Genomic DNA, 12,500 nt, shown 5'->3' with positions numbered 1-12,500 from the left:
TACATATACATATGCATATATAGGTGTGTATATATATACACACATATACAAATACATACATTTTTATGTATATATATATGTATATATATATATATATATATATATAATATGTACACACACACACACACACACACACACACACACACACACACACACACACACACACACACACACACACACACACACACACACACACAGATATATATATATACACATACACAAACATACATGTACATATACTGTATATACTGTATATATATGTAAATTAAATAGATAACTTGCCGAGCTAGAACTTACACAAGGTCAAGAGGGTTTGGGTTGAGATTGTCCCATGAAAGGATATCTTGGGCACAGGAGTTGAGAGGCGGGGTTAAAAACGGGCTTTGGGGTGCAATGTTGTGAATTAATACGAGGTCGAAGAAGCGAGGAAAGAGGGTAGGGATGAAACAGGCGACAATAGGGAGGTAAGGGAGAAGGAAGAAAGACTCGGCACAGAGCGGAATGATTGAGATAAATGAAGGACCCTTTTTTGGATTTGGGAACAGAGTACTTCTTATCTGCATTCTTAAGGATCATCCCATGAGGTGAGCTCTCATACACGAAGACAAGAGGACAACTCAAGATGTCGCGGGGCATCTTGAGGGTACTTTATTGCTAGCGCGTGGCATTTCCCGTCGGCGAGCAGGCATAGGAGCGAGCGGGGGTCAGTGTCTCAGCATCATTTGTTGCTCTCTCTGGATTGCAACGCTGTGTGGTTGCAAAGAGAGAGAGGGGGAGAGAGGATGGATCGGAAAGAAAAGTGAACGAAATAAATAAAAAGGTAACAATAAGGAAGAAAAGTTTAAAGGAGAAAAATGTATACATGTGGAAAAGTAGATGATGTAGGCGAGTAGATGATGTGGTTAGGCGGCTGCCATAGATATGTCACTCTTCAGTAAAAAGGGCGTGACAGACCCGAAGGTGCCGAGAGAGGCTGCGTGGGCGACGACGAAACGGGATTAACATCTCACGAGGAGGACCTAGGAGTGGGCCTGGCGGGTCACGTGACAGATATAGACGTTGCTCATCCTCTGAAGCGATCACGTGGGCTGACTCACCTCATCGGGGCGGGGTACGGGTTGGGTGAGAGTGAGTGTGTGGGTAAGGGTGGGGTGAGTGTGTGGGTAAGGGTGGGGTGGGGGTGTGGGAGAGGTAGGAGAAGGAAGAGATTTGTGATAGTTGGAAATATTTGGGATAGGTGTTTGTGTTTTTGGCGTTTGTTTAAGTAGGTGTGTGCTGTGGTCTGGGATAAGGAGGTAGGGGGGAAAGGGTTGCGAATGGAGCCAAGTGGGGTGAGGTCAATTTGAAAATAGGGCATGCATTGACCCAGTATCAATGAGAGTCGATCGATTGGATTTCCGTGTCTTTTCGTCCTCCAGACGCTCCAGAGGCCATGTCAGATGTGGAATGTCTGGGAACGTATTTCATCATGAAATCGTAGCGACCCTTTTTATGTGCAGAGTAAAAAAAAAAAGATGAAAATATTTGCTTTTGAAAATGGAAGACGTCCGTAAACCTTTTGCTAGCGGGGTTCCTCTCGTCTGAACATATTGATATCAAAGAGCTTTACTTGTATTTATAGATACGCTCACCTCTCAAAGTAACTCATCCGCAGAAAAATGTTTTCACACTTTTATGGCGGCGCGGAACAGTTAGAGCCGTCGGTACTCCGCTACCCACGCCACACCGCGGAGCACTGTGCCTGATTCCACAGGTTGCCGCCGAGGGTACAGGCCGGGAATACCTTGTAAACGAGAGGGAAGGGAAAGCGGGCAGCCGTGCCGCTCTCGCCTCTTGATCCTAGGTGGCTCAAGGCGGTGGAGGAAGAGGATTTCGTAGGCTTTTTCTTAAGCTTGTCTTGTGTCGGCGCGCGAGTTGGTTGGGGAGAGGTAAGGGGGGAGGGGGATAGGGAAGGGGAGAGAGGAATGCTGGCATTGGTATGCTTTTCAGAGGGGAAAGTTGAGAGAGATGTTTTTTGGATTGCTTTTGTGTGAGAGTTTTAAGGGTTCTATTTGGAGTACCGTAGGGCCAGGTTCAGTAAAGTTTCTTTGTTGAACGTTTCGCAAGAGGCGACGGAGACGAGGTGTCGCGGAAGTTCAGGTCCGCCCGTACACCTGATTCTCGAGCAGCGATGACAAGAAAATTTGACACGAAGGTCAGGTCAACTCCGCCAGCGTGACTCAGTGGAACCGGATGACGCGGCGCAGCGGTCCTCCCGCACTTACGCTACGTAGAACCGGGTTCCAGTTTCCTCATTCTTCGCGTCTCGGGGGCACCCAAATGTGGCCGAGGCGACAGACGGAATAACAAATATCGAGTAGCTGTTCCACGCCCGACCAGTTTTCAGGGGCGTTTTTTCCCCTTCCTCCCCACCCTCCTCCCCAACCCCCCCTCCCCGACCACCTCCGAGCCCGACCCCCCTCCTCATTCCACCTATTAGTCTACGACGCCGCCCATATATTAGCCCCTTATGGGCGGGGACGCCGCTGCCTTGACGCTCCATGTCCAGTCGGGAATTACTCGCAGAGTGAGCGAGACCATATAAAGGAAAAGTCCCATAATGGTGCTTCATTTCGGCGCCATAATGGTCGCCAGGAACGCGGTTTTCATCAATCCTTACATATTTTATCCATAGCTATACATCCATTTTTTTGTGTCGGTAGAGCGCGCGTGTGGATATTTATTCCTGTCCCACCTGTTCTACGCAAAATGCTTCAGCAGGGGCTTATTAAAGGTGCTCGGCCCACGGCGCTCGCTTTGTGTTGACAGTAATGTTGTTGCGGTGTTTGCGTTTATTTTCATGTTGGTATTGTGCAAGAGAGGACTTGCTTGATTCACGTGTTGAATTTTAGTAAGAAGTTAAGTTTTATTACTATTGTTATTAAGATGATGATGAATATTGCTGTTGTTGTTATCGTTGATATCATTATCATCATCATATTTTTATTAGGATTATTATCATTATCATTATCATATTTTTTCTTTTTTTTACTGTTTTGTTGCTTTTGCTGTTATTATTTTTGTTGTTGTTATCATTGTTGCTATATTTTATCACCATCACCATTATATTACTTTTTCCCTGCATTTCCCCTCCCACTCCCTTTCTCCCTCCCCCTGTATTTCCCCCCTCCCACTACCTTTCCCCTCTCCTCTCCTACCCTTAATTTTCCCCATTCCCCTCTCCCCCTTTTTTCCCCTCCCCTCCCCCCCTTTTTTCCCCTCCCCTCCCCTCCCCTCCCCTCCCCTCCCCTTCCCTCCCCTTCCCTCCCCTTCCCTTCCCTCCCCTTCCCTCCCCTTCCCTTCCCTTCCCTTCCCTTCCCTTCCCTCCCCTTCCCTCCCTTAGCAGTATTCTGATCCCCGACAGAGTTCCGTACGCGCACCGGATTCGAGATAGATTTATTTATCCGTTTTGAGAGGCGGGCGGGCTGGCGGTGACAACGGAGGGTGGGGAAGCGGCCAATTTTAGCGACGAACAAGCAGGAAGCAGGAGTTAGGTTGGTGTAAAGCAGAGAGAGAAGGGGAAAGGGGAGGGGCCGTGCTTGCGTGTCTTCGTAGTCTTCTTGTGTCTGCGGCGATATTTTTTTCGGTTATCGTTTCTGGTGTGTTTTTTTCTTTTTTCTTATTTTCCTTTTTTGGAGTTTTTTCGTGTGTATATTATTCGTTGGTACTCCGGGGCTTGCCACTCCCTCATAACCTGTGCGGGTGGGCGGTATGGGCGGATGTTGCCTTCCATCCCGCCCATGCACCAAGCGCGTTGCTCTCTGCTTGTTTGTCGAATGTTCGTTAGTTTGTAATGTACGTGTGGTTGTCGTGGTTAGGTGTTTGCCGTTTTGTTGTCCATTTTTATTTGTTTATTTTTTATTAATCTCGCAATGAAAGTTAGAAAACGCATTTAATAATTTATTGGATAATTTTCTGAAGTCGAGGGTTTCGAGAGTGCAGTCTAGTTGGTATTTTGTTTTATAGTATTGCCCACCCTTGTTTCAAAATTGTGCTTTCATTACCATGCAACTTCTTATCAACCAACCTTGATGTCGTCAGAATTAAATGTCGTACATTATTTGTTGCTTTGCAAGCGGATTTTGACATCTAGCATTGACTTCAAGGACATCAAGGATCTGGAATACTCGGTGACGTCACGACCACCGCAAAGATCGCATCAGCTGACACGTAAATCCTGCTTGCTTGCCTGCTTCTGCACGGCGCTAAAAAGAAACCACAGAGATTTATCGGTCTTTTGCGTCTGCCTGCGCACGTGGTCGCTGATGGGGGTGGGTGGGTCCTGGGGGTGGCCCTGGGTGGTGGCCTTGGGTGGGTGGCCCTGGGTGAGTGGCCCTGGGTGAGTGGCCCTGTGGGGTGGGCTAAGCAGTGGAGGGGAAGAGTTTGTTGATGTTGTTGTCGTTGTTGCTATGCAGACGATTATATATTTTCATGCTATATATATTTTTAATATTAATGTTATTATGTTCATCATCATCAATATCATTGTCATCACCACCACCACCACCACTGTCGCCATGATGATGATGATGATGATGATGGTGGTGATAACCACCACCGCCACCACTCCCAGCACCACCACCAATACCACCGAAACCACCACCAGTACCACCGCCGCCACCACCTGTACCTCCATCACCATCACCACCATCACCACCATCACCACCACCAGTACCATTGCTATTGTTATTGCCACCTTCATGATCATCTCTCTTAATTTGTATTACCATCACTATCTTATTTTTCATGTTAATATCCCTAGTACCATGTGTATTAATGTTAGTTACCTGATTATTCAATAATTAACCGATTATTAACTGAATCCGTGATAAATCAGTGTAGCCAAGGGGGTTGATTAGAGGAGACTAGAAATAGCCCAAGAGTGACAGCCCGCATGCGGAAGTCCATAGGTGAGATGTGAAGGGCCAGGCATTCCTGTGTGTGGGTGAAAGGCGTTTGTGAAAGCCGCCTGTGCATGCGAGGCGTTTGTGAAAGCCGCCTGTGCATGCGAGGCGTTTGTTAGTTTGTGAGTGTGTGTGTGTGTGTGCGTGCGTTCGCGTTTGCATGTAGGAGGCCTTTCGTGCTTGCCTTCGTGTCGGCGAGTTGGATGTTCCGTGTTTTTATGTTTTTTTTTTTTTTTTTTTTTTTTTTTTTTTTTGGGGGGGGGGGGGTTTGGTCTAAGTTATTGATCGTATTTCTGTTTTGTTTTCATTATTTGTTGGGGTTAATAGCATTATATTTCTTCTTTTTTTCAATATAATTAGTGTCACAGTTTTGTTTTCACCATCACCACCGCGATACGTGCGTGTGTGCGAAAGCGTGTTTACCTGCTTACATTTCGTGACCGCCGACGACAGGCAGGCGAGGCTCATGCAGCTTGCAGGTCATGTTGAGCCGAAGCCGGGAAGGCAAGAACGGCGCGGTTGCAATAGAGGTTTTTGTGTGGGGGTTGGGGTGTGGGGTGGGTGTAGAAGCATGTGGGTGGTTCTCTTGTGGGATTGGGGGAAGTGTGGGCGTCATAGAGGCTTGGGTATGGGGGTAGGGGTGTGGGTGTGTAGGTCGTGCAGGGGATTTTTTTTAGGGGTGTGGGCAGTGTGGGCGTGATAGAAGCTTGGGTGTGGGGTTAGGGGTATGGGTGGTTGAGGGTTAGTGCGTGTAGTTAGTGTATATTGTGGGGGTATGGGTGGGGGTGCTGTGGGATTATAGGCGTTTAGGTTATAGTTTGTGAGCGCGTGTGGTAGTGTAAGGGAATCCCGTGGAGAAAAGGCGTGGGTGTAGTTTCATCTGTGTATTACATGCAAGTGAGTGTGTGTGTCCGAATGTGAATGCGTATCTGTCCGTACGTGTTGTTGTAGGTTGATCTGTTTTTGCGACCCTCCCGACCGTACCTCGTGTGTGTTTTGTTATGCAAGGCTGTTCTGTTTTAAGGACTAGTGTTTTTATTCGGTTTTGTATTTGCTTCTTTTTTTTTGGGTTTTACTGACGGGCTTTCTTACGAGCCGAACGATAAAGGAGCTTAGGATACGCGATGTAAGATATAGGATACGTGCGAGGGGCCTTTTTTATGTATCCGAAAGGGTAAACGACCACATGCGAATCAGATGCCTGGGTTGGGAGATGGAATTGAGTTTCCTGCGTGTGCTTGCGCTGCTGTCGAAGGCTCGGGTTGGGGGTTGCATTTGTATGCCACTCGGCCCCTTGCGGTTCGTGTTGCATTTTGGGGGCCTCCGTGAGCCGCGCGGACGAAGCCGGTTGCAGACGTGCTTGCGCGAGGGCAGGCCGGGTTGGAATTCGCTCGCTCTCCTTTTTTTGTTTTTCTTTTCTCTTGGTTTCTTTTTGTACTCTCCTCTTTTTCCTCTTGCGCTTTCCATCTATCTATCCAATCCATCTCATCCAATACAATCCAGTCCGTCCGGTCGTTCATTCGTTCGTTAATTAATTCATCCATCCAATCATCCACCCACCCGTCCGTCCGTCCGTCCGTCCGTCCATCCGTCCATCCGTCCGTCCATCCGTCCATCCGTCTATCCGTCCGTCCATCCGTCCATCCATCCATCCATCCATCCATCCATCCATCCATCCATCCATCCATCCATCCATCCATCCATCCATCCATCCATCCATCCATCCATCCATCCATCCATCCATCCATCCATCCATCCACCCACCCACCCATCCACCCACCCATCCACCCATCCATCCACCCAGCCACATAGCCACCTACCCATCCAGACATCCATCCATCTGTTAAGTCACTGTGATGTTGAGGAAAGCTTGTTAGATACCCCGAGTATTTTCCGAGGGACGAGTAGGAAATAGGAAGGAAAGATTGCGTAAGACCGGGAGACTGTAAATAGAAATGGGAATGTTTTTGAAGAACACTCAAAGAGGAAAAAGGCAGACGAGAAGGTCGGGTGTAGGCGAGAGTGCGTTTGGAATTAAGTGTAGGGAAGGCAAAAAAAAGTGTGTTAGAAGGTCAAGTGCGTGAAGATGCTTTGGTGTTAAGGTTAGGTGTTGGAAAGTCAGAGAGTGTGAAGGCCCGAGGGGAGGAAGAGTAAGGGGGATTTCCACGCGGTATAAGTAGGACTAAATGAAAAGGGGACACGTGTGTGTGTGCGTGTGTGTGTGTGTGTGTGTGTGTGTGTATGTGTATGTGTATGTGTATGTGTATGTGTGTGTGTCTGTGTCTGTGTCTGTGTCTGTGTCTGTGTCTGTGTCTGTGTCTGTGTCGTGTGTGTGTGTGTGTGTGTGTGTGTGTGTGTGTGTGTGTGTGTGTGTGTGTTTTGATGTGCGCGGACGTGATTGCATGCTTTTGGCCAAGCTATTTGTCGGTTCTCACGGCTTTTGGCGGCATTTCCGTAACAAGGTGTTGTGTTTAGGCCAATGTGCGGGCGTGGAGAATGCTTCCGCCCACCCATTGTCGCTGTGGGCGTGACCCGTCGCGTCGTCCCGTTACAGTTGCACGAAGGGAGAATACGGCATGCGTGCCTCGCCGTTCTTCTCCCGTGGCACCGCTGGGTACTGGCGGCTGCTGCGGCAAGCGACCGTGACCGCAGTGCCAGGAGAGGGATCACGCTGGCCCGCCGCACAAACGCTTCTCGGGGCACCGGAATGAGGCTGGGATTTTAGAACTGTTTTTAATCCTCCTTTAGCAAGGTTTTGTGCAGTCCTTGTGCAGACAGGATTTTAGGATGTTGAGGATATTGGGATGTGAGTCGGGGTTAATTAGTAAGCACCGAGTCCTTCACTTTTTTTCGTTTTCTCTCGTCTGCGGTTCATTTCTTTTAATAGAAATAATCAATGGGAGGAGAAGAGGCGTGCTCAAGTGCCATGTCGGGATGGAGAGGCTTGTGCATCCGAAACTTCCTCCTTGAGACTTCCTCCTTGAAGCAGGAAGAAGTGCAGGCGAGGCTGCATCGCGGGATGAGTGCGAGAGTCTCCTCGGATGCATAATTCCAGCTGTGTCTCCTCACGTGGGGCCGGTCAGCTCAGGTGTTGGGGTCGGGCTCAGGTTCCCGGCAACACACCTGCTCTCCCTCTCGCTGTCAGATTGTCATGTGCTTCCTCACGCTTGGATTTTGGGGTTTCCCTGCAAGCGCGATAGACGATAATCAGACAGCCTCAGTTAGGGATGTCGTTCAGGCCTGAAAATACGTTATCGGGTGTGCTTTCGTAGCTCTTCCAGGGGGAACTGTGGAGCGTCGTGCGCCTGGCAGCGAGGCTGGCGGAGATGACAACAAGCAGCTCCGTCGCATCCCGGCAGCCAAGTCGTACCTCCCCAGTGGCTGCCTGGCGGTCAAAGCCACGCCAGTGTTGTGCGCTCGTGCTCGTGTGAAGGTGGGACGCAATACCTCTCTCGGCTTGGACCGCTGCTGGATACTAACAACGTCTTGTGCCGGCTTTTAAAATTTCGATCCACTGATCTCTCTCTCTCTCTTGATTTTTTGCAAGGCTTTGTGCTTTCGTTGGAAGAAGGAAAATAATTAATGATAATCTGTATATAACGAAAGAGGAAAACAAATATAAGTGCATTAGATGCTTTCGAAGTGATGGAAGTGACGGCTTTACTCTCTCATAGATGTGCATATTGATCAGAATTGCTTCATTAACGAGATTGTGCGTATTGCGTGTGTTGCTGCGAGTACGTGGTCAAAGTGTGGGTTTGTTGCGGCAGTGATGAAGCAGTGTTGCGGAGAAGCAGCAGCATCTCAGCACTCGCAGGGAATCTGACAATCAACGCTTTCAAGCACGTCATTATCTTCTTAATATGGTACGGTTAACTAATTACCAGGGGCGCTCCCCACTTGCATGCTCGTTTTTTTTTTTTTTTTTTTGATTGTTTGTTTGACTTCTGCCATGGGGGCAGGCTTTTCGGGCTGGATTCGAGTGTTGTGGGATTTTTTTGAGGAGGGGAGAGTTGTGGGTTGTATTTCAGAGAATATAAAGCTGAACTGCATTGTGTTTTTTTTTGTAAGAATTTGCGCTGTGTCAAAGTAACTTTGCTTCTGTAGCTGTGTGTGGGAAAAAAAACATGTACGTTCGATATTCTCTCGGGCGAAGGGCCAGATCTCAAGAAATGGAGATAATTTGTTCACAGTGGGAACGGAAGATTAATATACCCATAGACCAGCATTGTTTTGTCTCGGGTGACGGACGAACGCGGAACTCCGTGTGGGCAGAGGGGTCGATTTTTTCCCTCTTTTTTTTCTCTTGTTTTTTTTTCTTGTTTTTTTCTGGAAGGAAAGTCGTGTGCGAGGTGGAAGGGAAGCCAATTAGTATTGTCTTTGTGCCACCGTGCAATGTTCGCGTGTGCCCGAGGAGAAATACAGCTCCACAGTTCCCAACTGAGCTGCCGAAATGTTCCCCGAAGTCTCGAAGTGGAAGTCGCGAAATTGTCAAGTTGCCGTGTTTGGCCTTGAGAAGTTCCGACGGGCAAAGTTCTCAGCGATTGTCTCTTGTGTTTGTGTGTGTGCGTGCTTATTCGTGCTGCTCGAATTATGCGCTGTGGAAGCTTGTTCAGGTACATGGTAGAGGGTAGGAGGAAGACCGACAGTGTAGAAGGGGGGGGGGGAGGGGCGGAAGGGGAGGGGGAAGTGTTTGTTATTGTCTACGTCAGTTTGGGGAAAGGGAGGTGGCTAGTAAATTTTATAACTTTTGTTCACTTGCGATGTTCATGCTGGCCGCACTTCGCAATTTGCACGCTGGGTTGTGTTGTCTAATTTACCGATGGAATAGGGCGGTAGACATGGGCATCGGGAGGCAACAGGTTATAGAGCTTATCATTGCGGGCGATTTGCTTTTACACGGTGAGTTACCGAGAAGTATGAGGCGACGAGTTGTAAAGTAATCAAAGAGCTCCTGTGAGGGTGAAGGGTGGAGGAAGTGGTGTCGAGGTGGCCGTGACCCTCCTTGACCCTAGCGCCGGATGTGTTCCTTACCCCTCCCCCTTCCCTCCTCCACCCATACCCCGCCCACCTTCCTCATTTTTTACCCCCCTCCTCCTCCTCCTCCTCCTCCCTAGTCATGCGTACCTGACTGCCTGATCACCTGCTTGCTTACCTGTGCTGGTCTCGTGTACAGTGTTGGAATAGCAGTGTGTACTACTGCATCGGCCGTAACGCCTTATCCTTTCCTCTGTGACCCCGGTATCGCCCTGACCCTTGCACGGTAGCGTCCCCTTTAATGAATTATCTCCTGCGGTGTGGGTGGAGTGGAGGGCATCCCCGGCCGGGTGTTAACGCCTGCCTAGTTGTGATCCTGCCATGGGATACTCTGGAGCTACTTCCGACGTGAGGTTTCTTAGGGAGTCAATGGCTGTTTGCTTCTCTCTCTCTCTCTTTCTCTCTCTCTCTCTCTCTCTCTCTCTCTCTCTCTCTCTCTCTCTCTCTCTCTCTCTCTCTCTCTCTCTCTCTCTCTCTCTCTCTCTCTCTCTCTCTCTCTCTCTCATCTCTCTCTCTCATCTCTCTCTCTCATCTCTCTCTCTCATCTCTCTCTCTATCTCTCTGGTTCTCTCTCTCTCTCTAGTTCTCTCTCTCTAGTTCTCCTCTCTCTCTATGTATCTCTCTCTATTTCTCCTCTCTCTCTATTTCTCCTCTCTCTGTATTTCTACTCTCTCTCTCTCTCTCTCTCTCTCTCTCTCTCTCTCTCTCTCTCTCTCTCTCTCTCTCTCTCTCTCTCTCTCTCTCTCTCTCTCTCTCTCTCTCTCTCTCATCTCTCTCTCTCATCTCTCTCTCTCTCTCTCTGGTTCTCTCTCTCTCTCTAGTTCTCCTCTCTCTCTATTTATCTCTCTCTATTTCTCCTCTCTCTCTATTTCTCCTCTCTCTGTATTTCTACTCTCTCTCTCTCTCTCTCTCTCTCTCTCTCTCTCTCTCTCTCTCTCTCTCTCTCTCTCTCTCTCTCTCTCTCTCTCTCTCTCTCTCTCTCTCGCATTCTCTCTCTTGTTTGTATGTTTGCTCTTTGTATGACTTTTGCATCGCCAACACATGTTTGTGTCGTTTGTTCCCATGTACTTCTGAGTAGCTGTTATGTACGCGCTGTTGTTCCGTCTCGTAACATCCTTCATCTAATATTAGAATTCTTGTAAACATGGTCTTGCCATCATGCCATGTTAGTTTACGTTAATTTCCCCGTTACGATATGCCTTGGCTGTCCATAACGCTACATTCCAAGACCGTTCAGACTAACCTGCGTGTCGCGATTTCTTGATAGATCTGTCATGCATTACCGTCTCGTCATGCACTACCGTTCTTGTGCGTTGGGAAACGTGTTTGGATTCACGTATGCACTGGCGGAGATCCTTCGCCCCCCTCCCCCCGCCCTCGCTCTCTTACCTCCCCCCTACTCTCGACGTAGAATTGTTTCCTCCGTGTCCGTTTGTCTGGCCTTTGGAAGCAAAGGCCAGATAATGATAATTATCATTAGTAGTAGCAGTCTTGCAGCTTGTTGGTAAAATTATTGTTACATTTGCTGTCCATTTCCCCGCATGAAGAATATATATTTCCTATGGGTATGAAAAGTCTAGCATTAACAACTAGTTTAAATTTTTAACTTTAACTTTATTTCGAGTGCCTGGATTTTAAAGGAAATGTTATTTCACGGACGGTGGTGGTGCGGCCGTGTGAAGAACGCACGTGCGACGTGTTGTCACAGCCAAGGACCTTGCCACGGCGGTGTGACTCCTTGGGTTCGCCAGGGTCTATCCAGGGGTTCGTCACAGGTCAAGATAGCGGCTTGTTTTTGCGGTGTCGGCGACATGTATCCGCTTCGTATACTCGTTTTTTGTGGATATATGTTTTTATATTTGTGGAAGGAAGCTTTGTTGCTATTAATATAATCAGCATCGTTCGAAACGTTAGACGATTCCCGTAGATCCACAAGCAAGTAACTTTCCGGCAACTCCGTCTGTAGAGATAGAGACAGAGATTGAGATCGAGATCTTTCCTGGGCCGTCGTTCTTCGGGGAAAGGGAGGGGGGGGGGGGGTTGCCAGACGCTGCCTGCGGACTCCTCTTTCATCGGCACAGCAGGTGTTACACGTCGCTGGGGGATGTTGCGTCCTGTGATCTCGACCCTGGGATGAGGCGGAGGATGTTTTGGACGTCGTTGGGAGCGCAGCGTTGGTGGCGGTGGAATTTTGTTGTTGTTATTTATACTAGTAATACTGTCATTACTACTGTTGCCGTTGTTGATGTTAAGTATTGATAGTGATAATAATGGTAATGATAATGATAGTAAATTTGCCTTCCTCTGGAAGTCATCTTTTCAATTTGCGATTTCAATGAATACTAGCGAAAGACGGGTTAATATCAGATGATTAATTCATTTTAGGTAAAGAATATGATAATGAATATTAATTCTCAGAACGTTTCGAGTTTGACCGAAATATTACGTGATGACTCTCTCTTTCTCCCTCCCTCCCTTCCTTCCTTCCTTCCTTCCTTCCTTCCTTCCTTCCTTCCTTCC

General features: G+C 48.2%; 1 protein-coding gene across 7 annotated transcripts in view; it reads left to right on the top strand.

Annotated features, from left to right (window-relative positions):
* LOC125030332 (F-actin-monooxygenase Mical-like) overlaps positions 1 to 12,500 on the top strand; it is a 207,044-nt gene that overhangs the window by 75,688 nt on the left and 118,856 nt on the right. For 3 of the 7 annotated variants that reach the window (XM_047620339.1, XM_047620363.1, XM_047620313.1), the window contains exon 1: positions 8,313 to 8,809. The exons of 1 other annotated variant lie outside the window; for it this stretch is intronic. The gene's annotated coding sequence lies outside the window, so the exon portion shown is untranslated. Of the gene's footprint in view, positions 1 to 8,311; positions 8,810 to 12,500 lie in introns of those variants that run through there. 3 more of the 7 variants (XM_047620356.1, XM_047620347.1, XM_047620373.1) reach the window with 3 other exon arrangements.

This window comes from Penaeus chinensis, chromosome 2, assembly GCF_019202785.1.
Source record: "Penaeus chinensis breed Huanghai No. 1 chromosome 2, ASM1920278v2, whole genome shotgun sequence".
Classification (NCBI taxonomy): domain Eukaryota; kingdom Metazoa; phylum Arthropoda; class Malacostraca; order Decapoda; family Penaeidae; genus Penaeus; species Penaeus chinensis.
Note: the sequence above shows the minus strand (reverse complement) of the source record. Positions and strands in the feature narration are given on the sequence as shown.